The sequence below is a fragment of the Bos indicus genome, chromosome X, assembly GCF_029378745.1.
Source record: "Bos indicus isolate NIAB-ARS_2022 breed Sahiwal x Tharparkar chromosome X, NIAB-ARS_B.indTharparkar_mat_pri_1.0, whole genome shotgun sequence".
Lineage (NCBI taxonomy): Eukaryota > Metazoa > Chordata > Mammalia > Artiodactyla > Bovidae > Bos > Bos indicus.
Window position 1 is genome coordinate 5,264,207 of NC_091789.1, and position 22,285 is coordinate 5,286,491.

Genomic DNA, 22,285 nt, shown 5'->3' on the forward strand with positions numbered 1-22,285 from the left:
AAACAAATCTTAGCTCTTTATTGTTGTAATTATTATTAGTAAGCCCTGATGTGCCAGGTATTTTAATAATTGGTTTGAAAAATATAATCCTCTGGAGTTCTCTGGGGGTCAGTGGTTAGGACTCTGTGCTTCCAATGCAGGGACACAGTTTTGATCCTAGGTCAGGGAACTAAGATCCCGGATGCCTCAAACTTCAAAATATATATATATATGTATATATACACATACATATATAATCCTCATCTTTCTTGAGCATAATAGATATTGTTATCCCTTTTTTTTGTACACAAGGAAACAAGTTCAGAAAAATTAAAGTAACTTTTACACAAAGTGGCAGAGTGGAGTTCTGAGCTATTTCTGAATGGTTTCATCCTTTCTAAAGGAGTGGAACACCACTTTTTAAAAAAAATTTTAAGTTTATTTATTTAATTTTTTTTATTTTATTTATTTATTTAATTTATTTTTTTACTTTACAATATTGTATTGGTTTTGCCATACATCAACATGAATCCGCCACGGGTGTACACATGTTCCCCATCCTGCACCCCTCCCACCTCCCTCCCTGTACCATCCATCTGGGTCATCCCAGTGCACCAGCCCCAAGCATCCTGTATCATGCATCGAACCTGGACTGGCGATTTGTTTCTTATATGATATTATACATGTTTCAATGCCATTCTCCCAAATCATCCCACCCTCTCCCTCTCCCACAGAGTCCAAAAGACAGTTCTATACATCTACACATATACATCTATACATCTATGTTCTATACATCTATACATCTCTTTTGCTGTCTTGCATACAGGGTTATCGTTACCATCTTTCTAAATTCCATATATATGCGTTAGTATACTGTATTGGTGTTTTTCTTTCTGGCTTACTTTACTCCTTTTTCTCCACACCCTCTCCAGCATTTATTGCTTGTAGACTTTTGGATAGCAGCCATTCTGACTGGCGTGAAAAAACCTCATTGTGGTTTTGATTTGTATTTCTCTGATAATGAGTGATGTTGAGCATCTATTCATGTGTTTGTTAGCCATCTGTATGTCTTCTTTGGAGAAATGTCTAGTTCTTTGGCCCACTTTTTGATTAGGTCGTTTATTTTTCTGGAATTAAGCTGCAGGAGTTGCTTGTATATTTTTGAGATTAGTTGTTTGTCAGTTGCTTCATTTGCTATTATTTTCTCCCATTCTGAAGGCTGTCTTTTCACCTTGCTTATAGTTTCCTTTGTTGTGCAGAAGCTTTTAATTTTAATTAGGTCCCATTTGTTTATTTTTGCTTTTATTTCCAATATTCTGGGAGGTGGGTCATAGCGGATCCTGCTGTGATTTATGTTGGAGAGTGTTTTGCCTATGTTTTCCTCTAGGAGTTTTATAGTTTCTGGTCTTATGTTTCGATCTTTAATCCATTTTGAGTTTATTTTTGTGTATGGTGTTAGAAAGTGTTCTAGTTTCATTCTTTTACAAGTGGTTGACCAGTTTTCCCAGCACCACTTGTTAAAGAGATTGTCTTTTCTCCATTGTATATTCTTGCCTCTTTTGTCAAAGATAAGGTGTCCATAGGTGTGGGAACACCACTTTGAAATGAAATGCTTAGGGACCCTCACAGCCACTGAGCCACCAAGGATCTTACTTTGACTTTCCCCAGAAGCCTGGCCTGAGGGAGTGGGGAGGTAAAAAAGCTGAAGGGGAGAGCTGGGGTGGGGGCTAGCTTTCTGAGGAACTGAGGGTCAGAACATCATGTTGAAGGAGGGCCAAAGCACAACTCAATCCAAATGCAGGTGATTTAACTGAGGCCGGGAAAGTAACAGCTTCCTGGTTGGAGAATGGAAACCCCTCCCCCCAGAGGCTGTGGGGCCCAGGCTCCTCCACTCACTGCAGTGGAGTGAGTCTCCGGACCTGATGTTTGCTTCCCTTTCTCCTGGAATTTATGCAGAGAGGCCTGCAGAGCCTGAAACCACCAGAGACCAAATAAAACCAATTCAAAGCCAAGTAGATGCTCTCTTCTTGAAGGTGTTCAGGGTGACCTCATCCACAACAGAGCTGGTTGTTACCCCTCCCTCATCTGGGAGCCTCCTGCTGGGGAGTGCTCATCCTCTTTTCCTGGGCTGTGAGCCAGCTGGTATAGATGCTTCACTCCAAGACACGTGTGCATTTTGTCCCAGATTGGTGCTCACCGTGATGGGTCTTTGAATTCATCAGGCAACTCCAGGAAGTGGAAGAGGATCAAAGAACACAAGAGAATCATGGTTAAGCCTCTTTAAAAGTCTAGGTTGGATGTTCTGTGAAGAAGGTAGGGGTAGCTTCCATGACCAAGGACACCATACAAAGAGAAGAGCTGTGCGGCCTCAGAAAGGACCACTTGCACCGTCATTTCCCAGCATGGAGGAATGTGTTTACAACCTGCAGATTAGTGGGCCCCCTCTCAGACCCTTCACATCAGAATTTTGGGGGCTGGGTCCCAAGAGTTAGCATTTTGAACAAGTTCTCCAGGTGAGTCTCAGGTACCCAGCATTAAGACATGGGTTCTATAGGGCTCCACTACACAACAGCTCTGTGATCTTGGGTAAGCTATTTCACTTTCTGAGTCTTAGTTTCTTCCTTATAGCATGAAATAAGAATAATACCTCCTTCACAGCACTATTGGGAGAATTAAATGACATATTATGTCTCATTCACCCTGGTAGTTGTTATTAAACTTCTTGTTTAATAACAAGAAGCGAGAAAAGGAGTACGTCAAGGCTGTATATTGTCACCCTGCTTATTTAACTTATATGCAGAGCACATCATGAGAAACGCTGGGCTGGATGAAGCACAAGCTGGAATCAAGATTGCCGGAAGAAATGTCAGTAACCTCAGATATGCAGATGACACCACCCTTATGGCAGAAAGTGAAAAAGAACTAAAGAGCATCTTGATGAAAGTGAAAGAGGAGAGTGAAAAAGTTGGCTTAAAGCTCAACATTCAGAAAACTAAGATCATGGCATCCGGTCCCATCACCTCATGGCAAATAGATGGGGAAACAGTGGAAACAGCGGTTGACTATTTTTTTGGGCTCCAACATCACTGCAGATGGTGATTGCAGCCATGAAATTAAAAGATGCTTACTTCTTGGAAGGAAAGTTATGACCAACATAGACAGCATATTCAAAAGCAGAGACATTACTTTGCCAACAAAGGTCCATCTAGTCAAGGCTATGGTTTTTCCAGTGGTCATGTATGGATGTGAGAGTTGGACTATAAAGAAAGCTGAGTGCCAAAGTATTGATGCTTTTGAAATGTCGTGTTGGAGAAAACTCTTGAGAGTCTCCTGGACTTCAAGGAGATTCAACCAGTCCATCCTAAAGGAGATCAGCCCTGGGATTTCTTTGGAAGGAATGATGCTAAAGCTGAAACTCCAGTACTTTGGCCACCTCATGCGAAGAGTTGATTCATTTGAAAAGACCCTGATCCTGGGAAGGATTGAGGGCAGGGGGAGAAGGGGATGACAGAGGATGAGATGGTTGGATGGTATCGCTGACTCGATGGACATGGGTTTGGGTGGACTCTGGGAGTTCGTGATGGACAGGGAGGCCTGGTGTGCTGTGGTTCATGGGGTCGCAGAGTCGGACACGACTGAGCGACTGAACTGAACTGAAGTGATGCCCCCCCCATGCATTTTTTCTGCTTCCCCTTTTCAGTGGGAAATGCAAACTTATTTTTCTTTGTTTGATGCACCCCCTGTCCTCTCACAGGCAGGTGTTTGACCCCTCTAAGTACTTGTTAAAAACAGTGTTAAAGGGCTTTCTTGATGGCCCTGTGGTTAAGAATCCATCTTGCAGTGTATGGGACACACTGGTTCAATCCCTGGTCCAGGAAGATCCCATATGCCTTGGAGCAACTAAGGTGTGTGCTACAAGTACTGGGCACTCTGGAACCCATGAACCACAGCTATTGAAACCCACGGGCCCAAGAGTCCATGCTTGGCCACAGGGGAGGCCACCGCAATGAGAAGCCCATACACCAGAACTAGATAGTAGCCCTAGTTGTCTGCAACTAGAGGAAGCCTGAGTGCAGCAATGACAACCCTAAATAAATAAATAATAAACAATGTTAACCTGGGCAAAGCAGAGGCTCTGTGTATAGCTGCTACAGATGTCTCACACAGCACACTTTTCTGAGAAGTGCCTACACAGCAGTGCCTGCTTTCAGACTATCTTACCATGCCTCCCCACAGCCCTCCCCCTCAGTTAGAACTTATGCATCAGCCTTGCATCTTTGTGTGGTCTGCCTCTGTCAGGGCTATGGACTATGAGTTAGTCTTATGACTACATAATGATACAACCTATGTGATCGATCTCTTGTGAGTTTGGTGAATGGGATTAATTCCTCAAGAATATTCCCTGGAGACAGCTGACAAAATATAGTTTGTTAATTTCTGAAACTGAAAGCTGGCTCCCAGACCCAACTTGAGCCCCATGGAGGCACAGGTCCTCAAAGGCACGGCCTCTGTCTCACCTCTTAACCATAGCACCCCAATCAGTCCCTATAGCTCTGCCTTCCACATACTCCACTGGCTGCCTCTTTTGGGTTTTTTCCCCTTATGATGGTCATTTGAACGTGATTTCATCCCGATTCTTTTTTGATTGAGCTCAGAGGAGTGCAAGTGGTTCCCAGAGGTTGCTGTTACTCATAAAATATGGAGAGTTATTTAGCTTTTGGAAGTAGGGGTTCATGGTGGCAAACCATTAGGATCACTTGGTTAGTTTTAAAACAGATTCCTGGGCCCTACTCACAGAGATTCCGATTTAACTGTTATCAGCCGGTTTTAAAATCAGCTCACCCAAGTGATTCTAAAGTAGAGTCAGGTAGTACAGTAGAACAGCTGGCATACAGTATAGTAGAGCTACAAGGTTATTCTAGATTCATCACTTGCCTTTACTGCTTGATATAAAGGTTGATGTAAATAATATTTTCTTAAAAGTCACTGTAACTCCCTGGTCCATAGGTTGATGAGTGACTCTTTACTGATGTAACTTCAGTTTGGCATCCTCTTCCAGTACAGTCCTGTCTCATTCACATTAAAAACCTGCTCAGGCACATTAAAAACATGCCTTCATCAATAATTTCTTGAAGCATTCTTGGACAGCTACCTCATTTGCAGTAGCTGCCGCATCACTTTTACATTGTGAAGGTTGACTCTACCCTTGAACTGATAAAATCAGCCATGACTGGCATTAAAAGATGAGCTCTGATTCTTCCTCTCTCTTATAAGGGCACTAATCTCATTCATTAGGGCTCCACCCTCAGGACCTAATTACTTTCCAAAGGCCCCACCTCAATATCATCACATTGGGACATTAGGATTTCAACCTATGAATTTTGGGGGCATGCAAACATTTAGTCTACAACAGTGGTCAAGTAAAACTTCACAGAAAAAGGGACAAATAAGGAAGACCTGAAAGACGTTCCTGAGGTGAGCCATGCATATTGCTGGAGAAGAGCCTTCTTGGCAGAGGGAATAGCCAGTGCAAAGAGCTCAAGTCAGGAGTGTGCTTGGTGTTTTAGGAAAAACAAGGAGCCTGGTGTAACCGGAGGGAAGAGATGAGAAGAGTGGTAGATAAAGAGTTCATGGTGGCAGTGGTAACAGGTGGGCAAGCTGCTCAGGGCCTTGTAGGCCCTTTTAGGACTATATTTTAACTTTGAGATCAAAAGACATTAGATGGTTTTGAGCAGAGGATGAAATGATCTAACTTATGAAGGGCATGCTGGTTATTGTGGGGTGAAGGGTGAGGATGGGAAGAGGGAGGCTGTCTGGGGGTATCTGGGGGAGTATTCAGATTTGTCTGGGTGTCCTTTTCTCCTTTTGTTGTCTCCCTTTGTGGGAATGGTGGTCATTGGGGGAGTTTGTGACCCTGGACTTTGTGCCGCAACGTTAAAGGGTGAAATAAATCAGACGTGAAAGTGTGCCTAACATTTGTAGATGCAGTTTTTCCGAATGAAGAGCCAAACAAACACATCATGGCAACTTTTTGTCCTCTTTTATCTCTTATTCCATCTCACATCCCCCTCCCAACCTATTCCTTGACACATTTTTCCCCCTACAGTGACCTAGGTCTTTTATTCTGCTTTACCTCCTGCTTTTGACAGAGAAAGACTTCTGCATTGATATTAGTGGAGATTTTATTATATATATATAGCACCACTTGTGAAACAGCAATGGGCAGTAGAGATGCTTAGTGTGTAAAATGTTCCCTGCACTGGGAAAAATCAATACCATAAATGTGGACTTAATGGGACCCCTTAGGGAAGGGAAACTGGGCAAGGTAACATTCTAGTTGATTGAAACATAACCCACTCCTCACCCCTGCTTCTTTTCTCCTTTTTTTTTTCTGTGCATTAGTTCTTGTTTCTAAGTCTAAAAATAATGGGTTTTATTGTGCACTTATCGTGTGCCAGGCACTGTGCTAGGTGTTTTACAGACATTGTCTTATTTAATCCCTGTAACAACTGATGATATAGACTTTACATTATTCCATTTTAAACTTGAGGAAACTGAGGCTCGGAGAAATTGAATAACTCACCCAAGGTGGCACAGTTGGTTAATGGCTGAGCACATCTTTGTGATACTGAGGGTCAGCCTATCCATGTTTCTCTCTCATGGACTCTGCTGTACGTGATTCCTGGACTCAGACAGGGTCTCAGTGCTACTGCGCTGGTCATCTGGGACGTACTTAGGGCCAGGGATGCAGGAACGGGGAAAGATCAGGAGCCTGGGCTGTGCAGCAGAAGGCTTGGGAATGAAGCCTATTTATTATTATTATTTTAAAAAGCCCCAACATCAGCTCGTTTTCTTGTTACTAGGCTCTTCTAGTGGATTGTGGAAAAGCAACATTTAGTTCATTGATAACAGCATTAAAATGTTTCTATAAGTGGTGTGTGCAGTCCCTTTAGTCCAGTGAAACTCTTTATGACCCCATGGACTGTAGCCCGCCAGGCTCCTTTGCACATGAGATTCTCCAGGCAAGAATATTGGAGTGGGTTCCTGACCCAAGGATCAAACCCACATCTCCTGCGTCTTCTGCATTGGCAGGTGGACTCTTTACCACTGAGCCACGTGGGAAGCCCTCATTGTAAGTGGTAAAGCTCCTTAATTTGGTACACCTAATTTTTATTTTTTGCAGAGGGGGTTGGTGTTGGCATGGTGGGCAGTGGTGCAAGGAAAGAAACCTGAATTAGCTGTAAATCTGAAACCCAGGCTTTTATCAATACATACTGTTTCATTCCTTTCAGTCATAGTTGGTAACAGGAGCTAATGTTACCAGAGGGACAAAGTGAGACCCTATTTTAATAAATAGATAAGAAAAAAATTAAAAAAATCACGTATTGTTCTATGCACATGAATTCTTCCCTCATTTAAAAATGTCTGAAAATATTTACTTTTTTTGAAAAGAGTAAAAGCTCTTCTTGCCATTTGGTTTATCCTGCTCATTTGCTTCGGAGAAGGCAATGGCACCCCACTCCAGTGTTCTTGCCTGGAGAATCCCAGGGATGGAGGAGCCTGGTGGGCTGCTGTCTATGGGGTTGCACAGAGTTGAACACAACTGAAGCGGCTTAGCAGCAGCAGGAGCTCTGGTCTCAATTCCTGCAAAATTTGAATGAGACATTCTGTGCTGGATAACATCCATCTGCCCCTTCAGACTCCTTCTCCATCCTTCTCCACCCTGCTTTCTGCCTTGGGAGAGGAGCCTGACCTATAGGGTTGACATCAAAGGCCTGACCATCCATAGTCAGGCCTAGATGGTAAAGTGAAAGTGAAGTTGCTCAGTCATGTCTGACTCTTTGTGACCCCTTGGACTGTAGCCTACCAGGCTCCTCTGTCCATGGACTTTTCCAGGCAAGAGTACTAAAGTGGGTTGCCATTTCCTTCTCCAGGGGATCTTCCCAACCCAGGGATCGAACCCAGGTCTCCCACATTGCAGGAAGATGCTTTACCATCTGAGCCACCAGGGAAGCCCTGGTGGTAAGGGCATCTCTAATTCCTGTTACTATCCCTGGGCACCCTGTCCCCACCTTTATACATTACAGGCTGATTCTTTATCAACTGAGCTATCAGGGAAGCCCTCCATTTATAATTGTCCATTTATTAACCTTCACTCTCCAACATATCCATTTTGAGTGTGTCATCTACTTCCTGCTGCGACCCCAACTGACACAGGTTTCGAGTGATGTCTGTATATTTATTCCATGTACAGGTCTGAGACATCAGTTTCAGAGTGATATGACCACACTACTAATTTGAATGTACAAAGCCCCATGCAAGTCTGATGACTGGGTAATGTCAGAGAGCACAGGGACAAAGCAGCAATCACAGATTGCTGGCCATCAGATTCCTGTGATATGGGTTTCAGGAATCTGGGTATGGATAGATCACGATTGGGCACATGATAGGACCAGATCAAGGGTAATGGTGACCTGTCTGACCTCTTTTCTTCCCTGCCAAGATCTTTCCAGCTAGGCCTTGGGTCTCAGATTAAGACAGAAGACCCTGTGGATTGCATTCAATGCCCACATTTGGTCCAAGAAGCAGGGTAGGAACATCTGGTTCAAATTAGGGACTTAGGAAAGGAGTTTGAGTCAAGAATGACAGTGTGACCCAGCAAAACACTGGGGTTTGTGAGCTCCTTGAGGGAACACAGTGTGACTGCCTTGTTCACTGCTGTCCTCTCGTGAGCACCCAGCCAATAGACTGCCAAAAAGTAGGCGTGCTATAAATATCTGAGTGATTGAGTACAAGATGATGAAAGAACATGCTGACTTAATGCACAAAGAAGCCAGGGGGTTACCTTAGGGAGAATCCTATCCCAAGCAGGGAGGTCCATGTTTGGAAATGGGAGCCGTGATTTAAGCCCCGGCCATGCACTGCACGCAATCCTTTGGGTAAATTTAGCCTACCAGAGCCAAGAACAGAACCCATGGTTGGGTTGCCACTGCTAGGTTTTTTTAAAACTTTTTATCTTATATTGGAGTATGGTTGATTAGCAATGTTGTGATACTTTCAGGTGTACAACAAAGTGATTCAGTTATACGTATACATGGATCTATTCTTTTTCTAATTCTTTTCCCATTGAGCTTGCTACTTAATATTAAGCAGAGTTTTCTGTGTTATATAGTAGGTCCATGTTAATATTTATTAATTTGTTTTTGGCTGTGTTGGATCTCTGCTGTGGCACACGGGATCTTCATTGCAGTATGTGGGCTCTAGAGCCCTAGGGCTCAGTAGTTGTGGCTCTTGGGCTTCATTGCCCTGAAACATGTGGGCTCTTATTCCCTGACTGGGGATTGAACCTGTGTCCTCCACATTGGAAGGCAGATTCTTAACAGTAGATCCATTTTAGATATAGCATGCCCACTACTACTTTTAGATGGAGAAGATTTTGTGCAAATGGGGATCTGATTTGATGGAGGTGTTCTTGGGGCTTAAGTAGCTGTTTGAAAATGTAGGGAGATTTTAATTTACTGAAATCAAAATATGTCTGTAAGATCTCTTTAATTAGAAGCATGGGGAATGCCTTTTTCAGGCATTCTTGTTGAAGAACACAAGGTCAGATAAAAGATTTAGTGGCAAATCAGTGCATTATAATTGTGTTGACACTTCCACAGGCAGGACTAATAGTTTTTCTTAAGAGTACAATGTGCAAGTGGAATGTTTTGGGTTTTAAAAGTGAATCTGTATGCATTTAGAGGACCTTTGCTTTAATCATTTCTCCCTAGACAGGCCTCCCGAGGACTTCTACCTGGCAATGATAGGTGGGGAGGATGGTAATTAAAGTCATATCTGTGCTTTCAGTTAAGAAGGCAAGTTCCAGAACTTCCCTGGTGGCCTGGTAGTTCAAATTCTGTGCTTTCACTGCAGAGAGAGTGGGTTTGATCCCTGGTGGGGGAACGAACATCCCACATGCTGTGTGGGACCAAAAAAAAAAAAAAAAAGAAAGAAAGAAAGAAAAAGAGAACAAATAAACAGTTCAAAAGAAATCCCCCCCACTCCCCAAAAGAAGGCAAGTTACAATGCTGGATAGCTGGGTGTTTGGGATATATCAGATCATGCCTCCGGGAACCTTTTCAAATTTACAGATACATTCCTATCCCAGGACAATCAGAATCAGTTGAGAAATCACAAATTTAAACTTTGTATCAGTTTGAAGCAGCCTTTCCCCTTCCAAAGATCTGAAATGGGAGGTTAGCCTGAATTCCAAGAAGCATGAACCAATCCCTTTGGGAGAGATTGGGTTAGTGAGGGTTTAGGCTCAACCACTGGTAAGGGATTATGGCGATCCAGAGTGAATGTCCTCCTTTTTGCCCAACCCCTGGGCTTTTCACGTTTCAGGTTGGTCTAGGCACCCAGAGCTGGTGGGAGAGAGCACCATCACAACCCTGCTGAGCACCAGCAGACAAAAAAAAAATGAGGTCATGCCTTTCTTTTACACAATTTTAAAGTAATTCTCACCAGCATTAGTGAAAACTGCTTTTTGGTGGCTGGAGAGAAGCAAAGAGCACTTGACTGTCTCTTAACATCTTTATCCCTGACAGACTGTTAAAATGGAATACTGTTGCAATGGGAAGATCAGCTTCAGAGACTCTGACAGGGAGCAGGAGGTTCAAATCAACCTTGATTAATCCATCTGCTTTGAAAACTGGTTGTGTAAAGTGATCAAGGTCACAAGGAGACACTTCAGTGCCCAGATCCTGCTCACAGAGTGATTGTTCTGTCTCCTTCATGTAGACACTAAATGTGCCATCAGGATGGTAGGGGGGAAGGGATTCAGAAAAGGAAAGAGAAGGTATAGAAGGGAGGAAGGGGAAAGAGTTTACAGAGAAGGGATGAATGCCAAAGAGGGAGGGGATGGAAAAAAGTGAGGAGGGACAAAAGAAACGGGAAGTGGGGGAGGGGCTAATGAGTCAGCCCCAGCAGGAGCTGACAGAACCACTAGGGGGTGCTGGGAGCAAGCCTGGGGAGCGGAGGAATAAAACCTAGATTAGGAGGAGGAGAAAATGGTGTCAGATCCAGGAGGGAGTGTGTGTGGGGTTGGGGGGGGAGGGAGTGGGGGGCGTGGGGGGATCTGATATTTCAAATGCCGAGTCCCAACAGGACGGGAGCGGCATTCATCTCACAGAGGCTATGTGGCTCTGTACTTAAGCAAAGTATGACAGGAGTGCAGTTCTGGGGTGCATGGCAGAGGTGGTGACAATGACCTTTCTATACCTGTCTGCCTAGGGGTTCATCGGCACAGGACCCAGTGTTGCCCCAAGGTTAGTATCGGGTGGGTTGGAGCCTAGTGGGGACAGACACTGCCCCCAGGGCCTAGGTAGACATGGAGAGGCCAGGGGCACAGCTGTCTGAGCTATTTAGGGGGCCTTCCTCTGGAAGAGATGTGAAAGATGCCCAACGTTTTGGTGGCTGTGTGGGCCCATGCCTCCACAGCACTGGCCCTGCTTCCCCCTCATCTGTCTGCAGACTTCACCTGAGTCTCAGGCTCCTACCTGGGTCTGGGCTGGGATGAGGACTGTGCTTGGAGGAGAGTGAGTCTAAGAAACAAGAGTGGGTGGAGTAAGGAGAAGAAAGGCTGGGATGGGGTGGAGGGGAACAGGTGTAAGCAGAAGTTGTAGTCATATATATATAGGAAATTGGAGAAAAGGAAGGATCCATATAATAAGAGGAGGAAAGAACCAAGAGTCCCTCCTTCCTCATCTCTTCCACTTTGAGCCTTGGAAATTATCAATTTCTGAACTATAGTCTGCTTCTCTGCTGATGATTTGTGAGCAGAATGTTTTTATGGATTCTCTGCTAATTTGACCCTGAGTAATTTCTCTTGCCTCACAGATGGTAGATGGCATGTTATTGTTCAGTCAGACGGTTGTGTCCAACTCTTTGTGACCCAATGGACTGCAGCACACCAGTCCATCACCAACTCCCATAGCTTGCTCAAACTCGTGTCCACTGAATTGGTGATGTCGTCCAATAATCTCATCCTCTGTCATCCCCTTCTCCTCTTGCCTTCAATCTTTCCAGCATCAGAGTCTTTTCAAATGAGTCAGCTCTTCGCATCAAGTGGCCAAAGCATTGGAATTACCACTTCAGCATCAGTCCTTCCAATGAATAGTCAGGGTTGATTTCCTTTAGGATTGACTGGTTTGATCTCTGCTGTCCAAGGGACTCTCAAGAGTCTTCTCCAGCACCATAGTTCAGAAACATAAATTCTTCAGTGCTCAGCTTTCTTTATGGTCCAACTCTCACATCCGTACATGACTACTGGAGAAACCATAGCTTTGACTAGACGGACCTTTGTTGGCAAAGTAATGTCAAGGTAGATGGTATAGGTAGATGGCATACTCTGGTTGTACTTGTTCTAAAGGTAGATGGCATACTTTAGTTGTAATTGTTCTAAAAACCATAACCGTTGCTCAGATCCCATCCCATATGCAGCATCTAGCTTTTTCTGGATGGTGGCTATAGTGGTGATGGCACTGGAATGCTGAGGGCATCAAGTTAATGGTTTCTGAAGCCTCATCCTTTTATAAACATTAATTCATTTCAATGTGATTGAAGTCAGTGGGCTACCCAGCCAGCCTGGCCCCGCCTCAGGGGCTCAGGGTCCTCGGCTGCTCCACTAATGTGGGTCCTCAGCTGCTCCACTAATCAGGAGCCTTTAAAAAGATCTGGCTACTCGCTTACCCTGTTCTCCAAGACGGGGAGGTGTGGTTGGCTTCTCTTGCCAGATATATTAGCTGCTTCTTGAAGCACCCTGGGGATCCAGGCTTCAGGGGTTCTGTTGGCTGTTTCAAAAAGGATTGGATGCTCTATGCTTTATGTGTGGCTTCTGGCTGACTGCTTGCAGCAGTCTGAGAAAGCCAAACACCACAAATATTTGTCTGAGGTGGTTGTTACTTATAATCTCTGATGTCAAGGGAGGCAAAATTAATCCTAAAAGCAGGAAGAGTCTCTCACTGGCCTTGGGAATGCACGTGACTGTATTTGATTCATCCCACATGTTCAGTAACCATCCTGTGTTTCCTGGAACACCTAATAACATTTTAAGGTCTTTCATAGTAGAAAGAAGAGATTACTGCCCTTTCCATTGGTAGTCAATGAGCGTGTCTCTGGCACTACATGGTATATTGGAAGGAGCACTGGATTGAGGGTCAGAGCACTGGTTCTCAGCTGTCAACTTGGTGAACTTGGACAACTGGGTTTCAATGCTCTCATCTGTAAAATGGCAATGTTGGTTTAGTGCAGTGTTTCTCAAACTTTCACATGAATTGGAATCACCTGGAGAGCTTGTTAAATCACACATTGTTGGATCCATCCCTCAGAGTTTCTTTCTTTCTTTTTTTAAAATATTTTTATCTATTTATCTGGCTGTGCTGGGTCTTAGTTGTAGCAAATGGGATCTAGTTCCCTGACCAGGGATTGAACCCAGGCCCCCTGAATTGGGAGTGGGGAGTCTTAGCCACTGGGCTGCCAGGGAAGTCCCCAGAGTTTCTTTTTTTCCATTGAAGTTTATTATAAAATATTGAATATAGTTCCCTGTGCTATACAGTAGGACCTTGTTGCTTATCTGTTTTATACGTAGAAGTGTGTACCTGATAATCCTGAACTCATAATTTATCCCTCCCCCATCTCCCCTTTGATAACCATAAGTCTCAGAGTTTCTGATCCAGAAGATGAACTGTGAGAATTTGCATTCCCATAAATTCCCAGGTGATGCTAATGTGGCTGGTCAGGGACAACACTTTGAGCATCACTGGACTGGATGACCTCCGCAAGATGGTCTCTTTCTGAAACGTTGCAATTGTGTGACTGTGTAGAGCGTGGAGCGTGGTGGGAAGTAGTCAGAGGAAGTGGAGGGCCAGCTCTGGGCCAGTATTTTAGCCAGAGTTAGAGGCAGCATCCCAAGGGGCATAGTACATGAATCCCTTTCCTAGTGTACCATGTGCCTGAAATCTTGACTGCAAGTCTCTTGGTTGGCTTAAGGTCTTCGTTGGAATATAAATATACTCCCTGGGAAGAGAAGGCATATAATATCAGTCATTAGTTTCCTGAATCCACTCCCATCATTGATCAGGTCCTGGAGGCCTGAGATATAGAACAGACAGATTTTGGAGGTAAGACAAGGGTGAGAGCAAGGCTTGCTTCTTAAAGAAGGTATCTGACTAGAACGAGGACAGTGAGTACATAAGATATTGAATACTGACTTTGTTGTTTAGTTGCTCAGTTGTGTCTGACTCTTTGTGACCCCATTGCCTGCAGCATGCCAGGCTTCCCTGTCCTTCACCATCTCTTGGAGTTTGCTCAAACTCATGTCCATTGAGTCAGTGATGCCATCCAACCATCTCATCCTCTGTTGTCCCCTTCTCCTCCTGCCTTCAATCTTTCCCAGTATCAGGGTCTTTTCCAGTGAGCTGGCTCTTCCCATCAGGTGGCCAAAGTATTGGAGCTTTAGCATCAGTCCTACCAATAAATATTCAGGGTTGATTTCCTTTAGGATTGACTGATTTGATCTCCTTGCTGTCCAAGGGTCTCTAATTGTGTCCTGATGTCATAATGTTTCATTAGTCACTATTCAATAGTGTAATAATGTCACTATCAATAGTGACATTGAATAGTGATAAAAACCAGCCTTTTAAAACCAGATAAGCTTTGTTTTTTTTAAATTTATTTTAATTGGAAGCTAATTACTTTACAATATTGTGGTGGTTTTTGCCATACATTCACATGAATAAGCCATGGGTGTACATGTGTTCCCCATCCTGACCCTCCCTCCCACCTTCCTCCCCATCCCATCCCTCAGGGTCATCCGAGTGCACCAGCCCTGAGCACCCTGTCTCATGCATCGAATCTGGACTGGCGATATATTTCACATATGATAATATACATGTTTCAATGCTTTTCTCTCAAATCATCCCACCCTTGCCTTCTCCCACACAGTCCAAAAGTCTGTTTTTACATCTGTGTCTCTGTTGCTATCTTGCATATAGGGTCATTGTTACCATATTTCTAAATTCCATAATATACATTAATTTACTGTATTGGTGTTTTTCTTTCTGACTTATTTCACTCTGTATAATAGGCTCCAGTTTCATCCACCTCATTAGAACTGATTCAAATGCATTCTTTTTAATAGCTGAGTAACATTCCATCATGTATATGTACCACAGCTTTCTTATCCATTCGTCTGCTGATGGACATCTAGGTTGCTTCCATGTCCTGGCTATTATAAACAGTGCCATTATGGCACTGTACCCCAATGTAAACAGTGAACATTGGGGTACACGTGTCTCTTTCAATTCTGGTTTCCTCCGTGTGTATGCCCAGCAGTGGGCTTGCTGGGTCATACGGCAGTTCTATTTCCAGTGTTTTAAGGAATCTCCACACTGTTCTCCATAGTGGCTGTACTAGTTTGCATTCCCACCAACAGTATAAGAGGGTTCCCTTTTCTCCACACCCTCTCCAGCATTTATTGTTTGTAGACTTTTTTGATAGCAGCCATTCTGACTGGCATGAGATGGTACCTCATTGTGGTTTTGATTTGCATTTCTCTGCTAAGAAGTGATGTCCCCTGCCCAGCCTCAGGCAACCACTGATCTGCTTTGTGTTGCTCCAGATTAGTTTTCATCTCCTAGACTTTTTAAAAATAAGATTCATTTATTTTCGACTGTGCTGGATCTTGTCGCTGCATGGGCTTTTTCTCTAGTTGTGGTGCACGGGCTTCTCATTGTGCTGGCTTCTCTTGTTGCGGAGCACGGGCTCTTAGACCCTCAGGCTTCAGTAGATGCTGCATGTGGGCTCTAGAATGCAGGGCTTCAGTGGTTATGGTGCACAGGCTTAGTCGCCCTGCGGCATGTGGGATCATCCCAGACCAGGGATTGAACCCATTTCCCTGTATCAGCAGGCAGATTCTTAACCATTGGACCACCAGGGAGGTCTCCTCCTAGACTTTTATATAAAAGGAATTGTGCATTATGTAGTAACATTTCGTATGTCTTCCTTCACTCAGCAGTTTGAGATTCATCTATACTGTTGCATGGATCAGTAGTTCATTCTTTTTACCGCTAAGTAGTATTTCTTTGTAGGGATATATCACATTTTAAATTCATTCACTTGTTGATGGAGTTTTTTTTTTTTTTTTTTTTTTTAGTTTTTGGTTGTCATAAATAAAGCTCTGTGACTATTTGTGTCCAACTGTTTTTGCAGACATGTGTTTTCATTCTCTTAGGGAAGTGACTTTCAGTTTCAGCTCTGACATGTAAAGAGATTGGAAGTGATCACTCCCATGCTTACAACAAGGCAAAAGTAGACAAACTGAAAATTAGTGACTTTTCTTGGACCAGGTCAGAAGGCAAACTGCCATCCCCAAATTTGCAGAGAAAGGTACATACAGAGAGTTATAACATTCAAGATTTTTTGACATGGAGCAGAAGTCACTGGACTCCATAGGATCATTTACTTGGCTAGTAATTTGGACAAATTATTAGAGGTTGTAGGGCTTCCCAGGTGGTGTTAGTAGTAAAGAACCTGCCTGGCAGTGCAGGAGACATAGGAGATGTGGGTTCAATCCCTGGGTCAGGAAGATCCTCTGGAGGAGGAAAATGACAACCCATTCCAGTATTCTCGCCTGGAGAATCCCATGGACAGAGGAGCCTGGCAGGTACAGTCCATGGGGTCACAAAGAGTCAGACATGACTGAAGCAACTGTATGTGGGATAGCACTAGAGTGAGAAGGTCCTGGGGGCCACAGTCAATATGGGACCCGCACACACCTACAGCATTTTCCTCTAGGAACTCTGCCAGGCTCTCAGAGTGAGGATCTGAGAAAGATGCCCTCTTGGCCCTGGCTGGGGAAGGGGAGCAGGAGCCATTGGAACACATACCTGAAGCCTGCTCCATGACAAAGGCTTCCTCTTTAGGGAAAAACATCTACCATTGAGTGATACTGAAATTTTATCCCACCTGGGAGAAGGAGATTGCTTGCTACCCCCATTCCAGGTACCTCCAGCAATCCTATCAAAAAAAATAAAAAAGTGGGACTTCCCTGGCGGTCCAGTGGTTAAGACTTCGCCTTCCAATACAGAGGGTGTGGATTTGATCCCTGATCAGGGGAGCTTAGATCCCATATGCTTCAGGGCCAAAATATCAAAACATAAAACAGAAGCAATGTTGTAACTAATTCAATAAAGACTTTAAAATTAATAAATTAGTAAAGATTTCTACATTAAAAAAGAGAAAACCATAAAGAACAAAATAGTCAAGAAGGGACAGGGTTTCAGTGAAATAGACTGGGAATCCTACAGCTAGTGAAGAGAATTGGGGACAAGATGGAAGGATAGCTATGCCTCCAGAGGAGGGACAGAAATACTTGTAAAGGCCACATCCTAAAAAAAAAAAAAAAAAAGCCACATCCTAGAGATGCAGGCTCATTAAAGACTAAAACTTAATCAGGAGATTATAGAATGCTCTCTTCTCCCACAAACTAAACCACACCAAGTAGTCTCCAGTATACTAACTGTTGGTTACAGCTAAAAGAGTTGTGAGACACAGACATTCTGGAAGTAAGTCAGAAAGATAAACACCAATACAGTAAATGTTGCTAGAGGAATTTGAAGCCCATCAACACACTAATAATCTAGTTATTTTAGTTTCTATTAACACAACATATCCAGTGATCAACAAAAATATTACAAAGTATGCCAAAAGGCAAGAAAAAAAGTCTGAAGAGACAAAGCATCAGAATCAGACATGACACAGGTATTAGAATCATCAGACAGAGAATTTAAAATAACTATGATTGATCTATGAAGGGCTCTAGTGGTAAATGTAGACAGCATGCAGGAACAGAGAGGTAATACAAGCAGAGAGATAAAGATTTATATGAGTCAAAAGAAAATGTTAGAAGTAAAAGATAGTAACAAACGAAGAGTGCTTTCAATGGGTTTGTTGGCAAAGTTGACATAGCTGAGGAAAGAATCAGTGACTGTGAAGACAGGTCAATAGAAACTTACCAAACTGAAATGCAAAGAGAATAATTACTACTACTACTGGTATTAGTACTACCACTACTAGAAGAGAACATTCAGGAACTGTGGTACAATATCAGGAGGTGTAACATTTCTCTTAGGTAAGAACCTGTGGTAGGCAGAATTCTAAGATGGCCCTCTAGATTCCTGCTCTATGGTCTACATGTCCTGTATGATTCCCTCCATTGAATGTGGGTGAGACCTGTGAATATGAAGGGAGATCACTCCTATGATTAGATCACATTTTATGGCAAAGGTGAAGGGATTTTTTTCAGATGTAATTAAGGACTTTGGTTAGCTTTCAGTTAACCAAATGGATATTATCCTGGGTGGGCCTGACCTAATCAGGTGAGCCCTTGAAAGAGAGTGTCTAGAGTCTATGCAGTTGCAAGTCTATGCAGTCTATGCAATTGCAAAAGACATGAATTCTGTAGATAGCCATATAATCTTGGGAGAGGACTCCAAACCTCCAAACCTCAGATTAGACTGCCACCCTGGTTGACACTTTGATTGCAACTCTGTGAGACCCTGAAGAGAGGAACTAGTTAAGCCATATTTGGACTCCTGAATCATGAGAAATGTGAGATTATAAATTTGTGTTGTTTTCAGTCACTGTTTGTAGTAAATTATTATGCCCCACAGAAATATTAATGCATCACTTATGGATGAAATTCTGGGTTCATAGGATAACGGTATATTTAACTTTGTAAGAAACGTTCAAACAATTTTCTAAAGAGGTTGTATCTTTTCACAGTCCCACTAGCAACATATGAGAACATTACTTGCTAACACTTGGTATTGTCAGCCTTCTGAATTTTAGCTGTTCTAGTGGGTATAGAGTGATAGCTCATTATGGTTTTAATCGCCTTCCTTTGTTGAGAATCTTTTCATGCACTTGTTGGCCATTCATGTTTCTTCTTTTGTGGAGTGTCTATTCAAATATTTTGTCCATGTCTTAACTGAATTTTTTCTTATTCTTTTTATACTTTGGATAAATGTCCTCAGTCAGGTTTATATATTGCAAATATTTTCTCTCATTCTGTGTCTTAACTTCTCATTTTCCTAATGGGGCCCTGAACCCTATGAGAGTAAGTTATATATATTGTTATGATCATGGCCTCTTAATGCTTTAGCGGATACTTCCAAAGAATAAGGATATTTTCTTACAAAACCACAGTATAATTAACAAGTTCAGAAAATTTAATACAGATATAACATTTTATTTAACCCACTGATTGTATGCCAATTTTTTTAGCTGATTAAATAGTGTTTTCACAGCATTGTTTGCCCCTTCAGTACAGGATCCAATCTAGAGACAGGTACTGTTTTTTGTTGTCATGTTTCTTTGCTGCTGCTGTTGCTGCTGCTGCTGCTAAGTCGCTTCAGTCGTGTCCGACTCTGTGCGACCCCACAGACGGCAGCCCACCAGGCTCCCCCGTCCCTGGGATTCTCCAGGCAAGAACACTGGAGTGGGTTGCCATTTCCCTCTCCGATGCATGAAAGTGAAAAGTGAAAGTGAAGTCGCTCAGTCGTGTCCGACTCTTAGCGGCCTCAGGGACTGCAGCCTTCCAGGCTCTTCCGTCCATGGGATTTTCCAGGCAATAGTACTGGAGTGGGTTGCCATTGCCTTCTCCAGTCATGTCTCTTTAGCTTCTTTTAATCTGAAATATTTCTAAAACCTTTGTCTTTTATGACACTGACATTTTTGGAGAATAAAGTCCTTTTTGAAAAATAGAACATTCATTTGGGGTTTGTGTGATGTTTCCTCACGTTTATACTCAGGTGCTGTGTCAGTAGCTAGAAGACTCATGAGAGATGCTGGGTCCTTTCTGAGGCATTACAAAGCACATGTGGCCATCTGTCCTTCATTGCTAGTGCTAATCCTGATCACTTTGACCAGGTGTTATCCATTTCTCTACTGAATGTGCTGTGCTATGCTGTGTTCAGTCACTTCAGTCATGTCCGACTCTTTGTGACCCCATGGACTGTAGCCTGCCAGGCTTCTCTGTCCATGGGATTCTCCAGGCAAGAATACTGGGCTGCTGTGCCCTCCTCCAGGGGATCTTCCTGACCCAGGAATCAAACCCATATCTCCTGCATCTCCTGAATTGCAGGCAGGTTCTTTATCCACTGAGCCACCTGGGAAAGCCCCTCTCTACTGTATGCTTAGTGTGGTTTCCCTTGCGAATCACAAGGAATCCATGGGAACTGTGTTCCATGTGCAGGGCCTAGCAAGTACAAAGCTCTGGATCAAGAATATGCCTGGAGTGTTGGCAAACCAGCATGAATGCAGTGTGGCTGCACAGGACTGGAGGACGATGAGCCCAGGAGGAGACATCAAAGAGGTAGGGGGGCAGACCATGAGGGCTTTACAGGCCATGGCAAAGAATCTGGCTTAATACTGATCTGAATGGGAAGTGACTGAAGGTTGAGAAGGAGCTGCCTGTCATTATTTGGTTTTTTGTTGCTGTTATTATTTAAAATTTTATTACTGAAAAGGCCCTCACATGTTTGGAGGACCTGGGTTTCAGTGAAGCAACCCATTCCCGGAAGTGGGCAGCAAGTGGGGACTTAAATTAAGGGACAAGGCAGAAGGCTAAAGAAGTGCTGGGACCCAAGATCTTGAGCGGACCAATGGGATTCGCTGGTGAAGCCCTAAGCACTGTGAGAAGCCCCTTTGGACTTCCTGCCACTGGTCTGCATGAGACTTAGAACCTAAGTGAGGTTTAGACTACTGATGGGGGCAAATGATCTATTTGGAAGGAGAGAGGAGCTGCAGGGACCCAGAACCAAGCAGGGCTCAAGCCCTAGCATCTGAGTCTGTTTTCCATGGTGAGAACACAATACACTTAACAAACAAATCCATCCTCGTGGTACAAGTCCACACCTTCTCTCTCTCATGCCATTCCCACTTTCCACTCTGTCCCTCAGTTGCCAAACATGTAATAAGTTCTGTTTATATACCAGATAATTCTAGAAAAACATCTGCTTTATTGACTATGTCAAAGCCTTTGACTGTGTGGATCATATCAAACTGTGGAAAATTCTCAAAGATATAGGAATACCAGGCCACCTTATGTGTCTCCTGAGAAATCTGTATCCTGGTCAAGAAGCAAGTTAGAACCATACATGGAACAATCAGATCAGATCAGATCAGTTGCTCAGTCATGTCCGACTCTTGCGACCCCATGAATCGCAGCACGCCAGGCCTCCCTGTCCATCACCAACTCCCGAGTTCACTGAGACTCACATCCACCGAGTCAGTGATGCCATCCAGCCATCTCATCCTCTGTCGTTCCCTTCTCCTCCTGCCCCCGATCCCTCCCAGCATCAGAGTCTTTTCCATTGAGTCAACTCTTCACATGAGGTGGCCAAAGTACTGGAGTTTCAGCTTTAGCATCATTCTTTCCAAAGAAATCCCAGGGCTGATCTCCTTCAGAATGGACTGGTTGGATCTCCTTGCTGTCCAAGGGACTCTCAAGAGTCTTCTCCAACACCACAGTTCAAAAGCATCAATTCTTCAGCGCTCAGCCTTCTTCACAGTCCAACTCTCACATCCATACATGACCACAGGAAAAACCATAGCCTTGACTAGACGAACCTTTGTTGGCAAAGTAATGTCTCTGCTTTTGAATATGCTATCTAGGTTGGTCATAACTTTCCTTCCAAGGAGTAAGCGTCTTTTAATTTCATGGCTGCAGTCACCATCTGTAGTGATTTTTGAGCCCAGAAAAATAAAGTCTGACACTGTTTCCACTGTTTCCCCATCTATTTCCCATGAAGTGGTGGGACCGGATGCCATGATCTTCATTTTCTGAATGTTGAGCTTTAAGCCAACTTTTTAACTCTCCACTTTCACCTTCATCAAGAGGCTTTTGAGTTCCTCTTCACTTTCTGCCATAAGGGTGGTGTCATCTGCATATCTGAGGTTATTGATATTTCTCCCGGCAATCTTGATTCCAGTTTGTGTTTCTTCCAGTCCAGCATTTCTCATGATGTACTCTGCATATAAGTTAAACATGGAACAATGACTGGTGCCAAATTGGGAAAGGAGTACGTCAAGGCTGTATATTGTCACCTTGCTTATTTAACTTCTATTCAGAGTACATCATGCGAAATGCCAAGCTGGATGAAGCACAAGCTGGAATCAAGATTGCCAGGAGAAACATCAATAACTTCAGGTATGCAGATGATACCACTCTTATGGCAGAAAGAGTGGTATGAAGAACTAAAGA

At 43.5% G+C, this 22,285-nt stretch overlaps 1 long non-coding RNA gene across 5 annotated transcripts in view; it reads left to right on the forward strand.

Annotated features, from left to right (window-relative positions):
* LOC139181316 (uncharacterized) overlaps positions 1 to 22,285 on the forward strand; it is a 135,143-nt gene that overhangs the window by 67,944 nt on the left and 44,914 nt on the right. For 2 of the 5 annotated variants that reach the window (XR_011565308.1, XR_011565307.1), the window contains exon 2: positions 20,276 to 20,395. The exons of 2 other annotated variants lie outside the window; for them this stretch is intronic. This is a non-coding gene — a long non-coding RNA (uncharacterized lncRNA). Of the gene's footprint in view, positions 1 to 17,622; positions 20,396 to 22,285 lie in introns of those variants that run through there. One more of the 5 variants, XR_011565311.1, reaches the window with a different exon arrangement.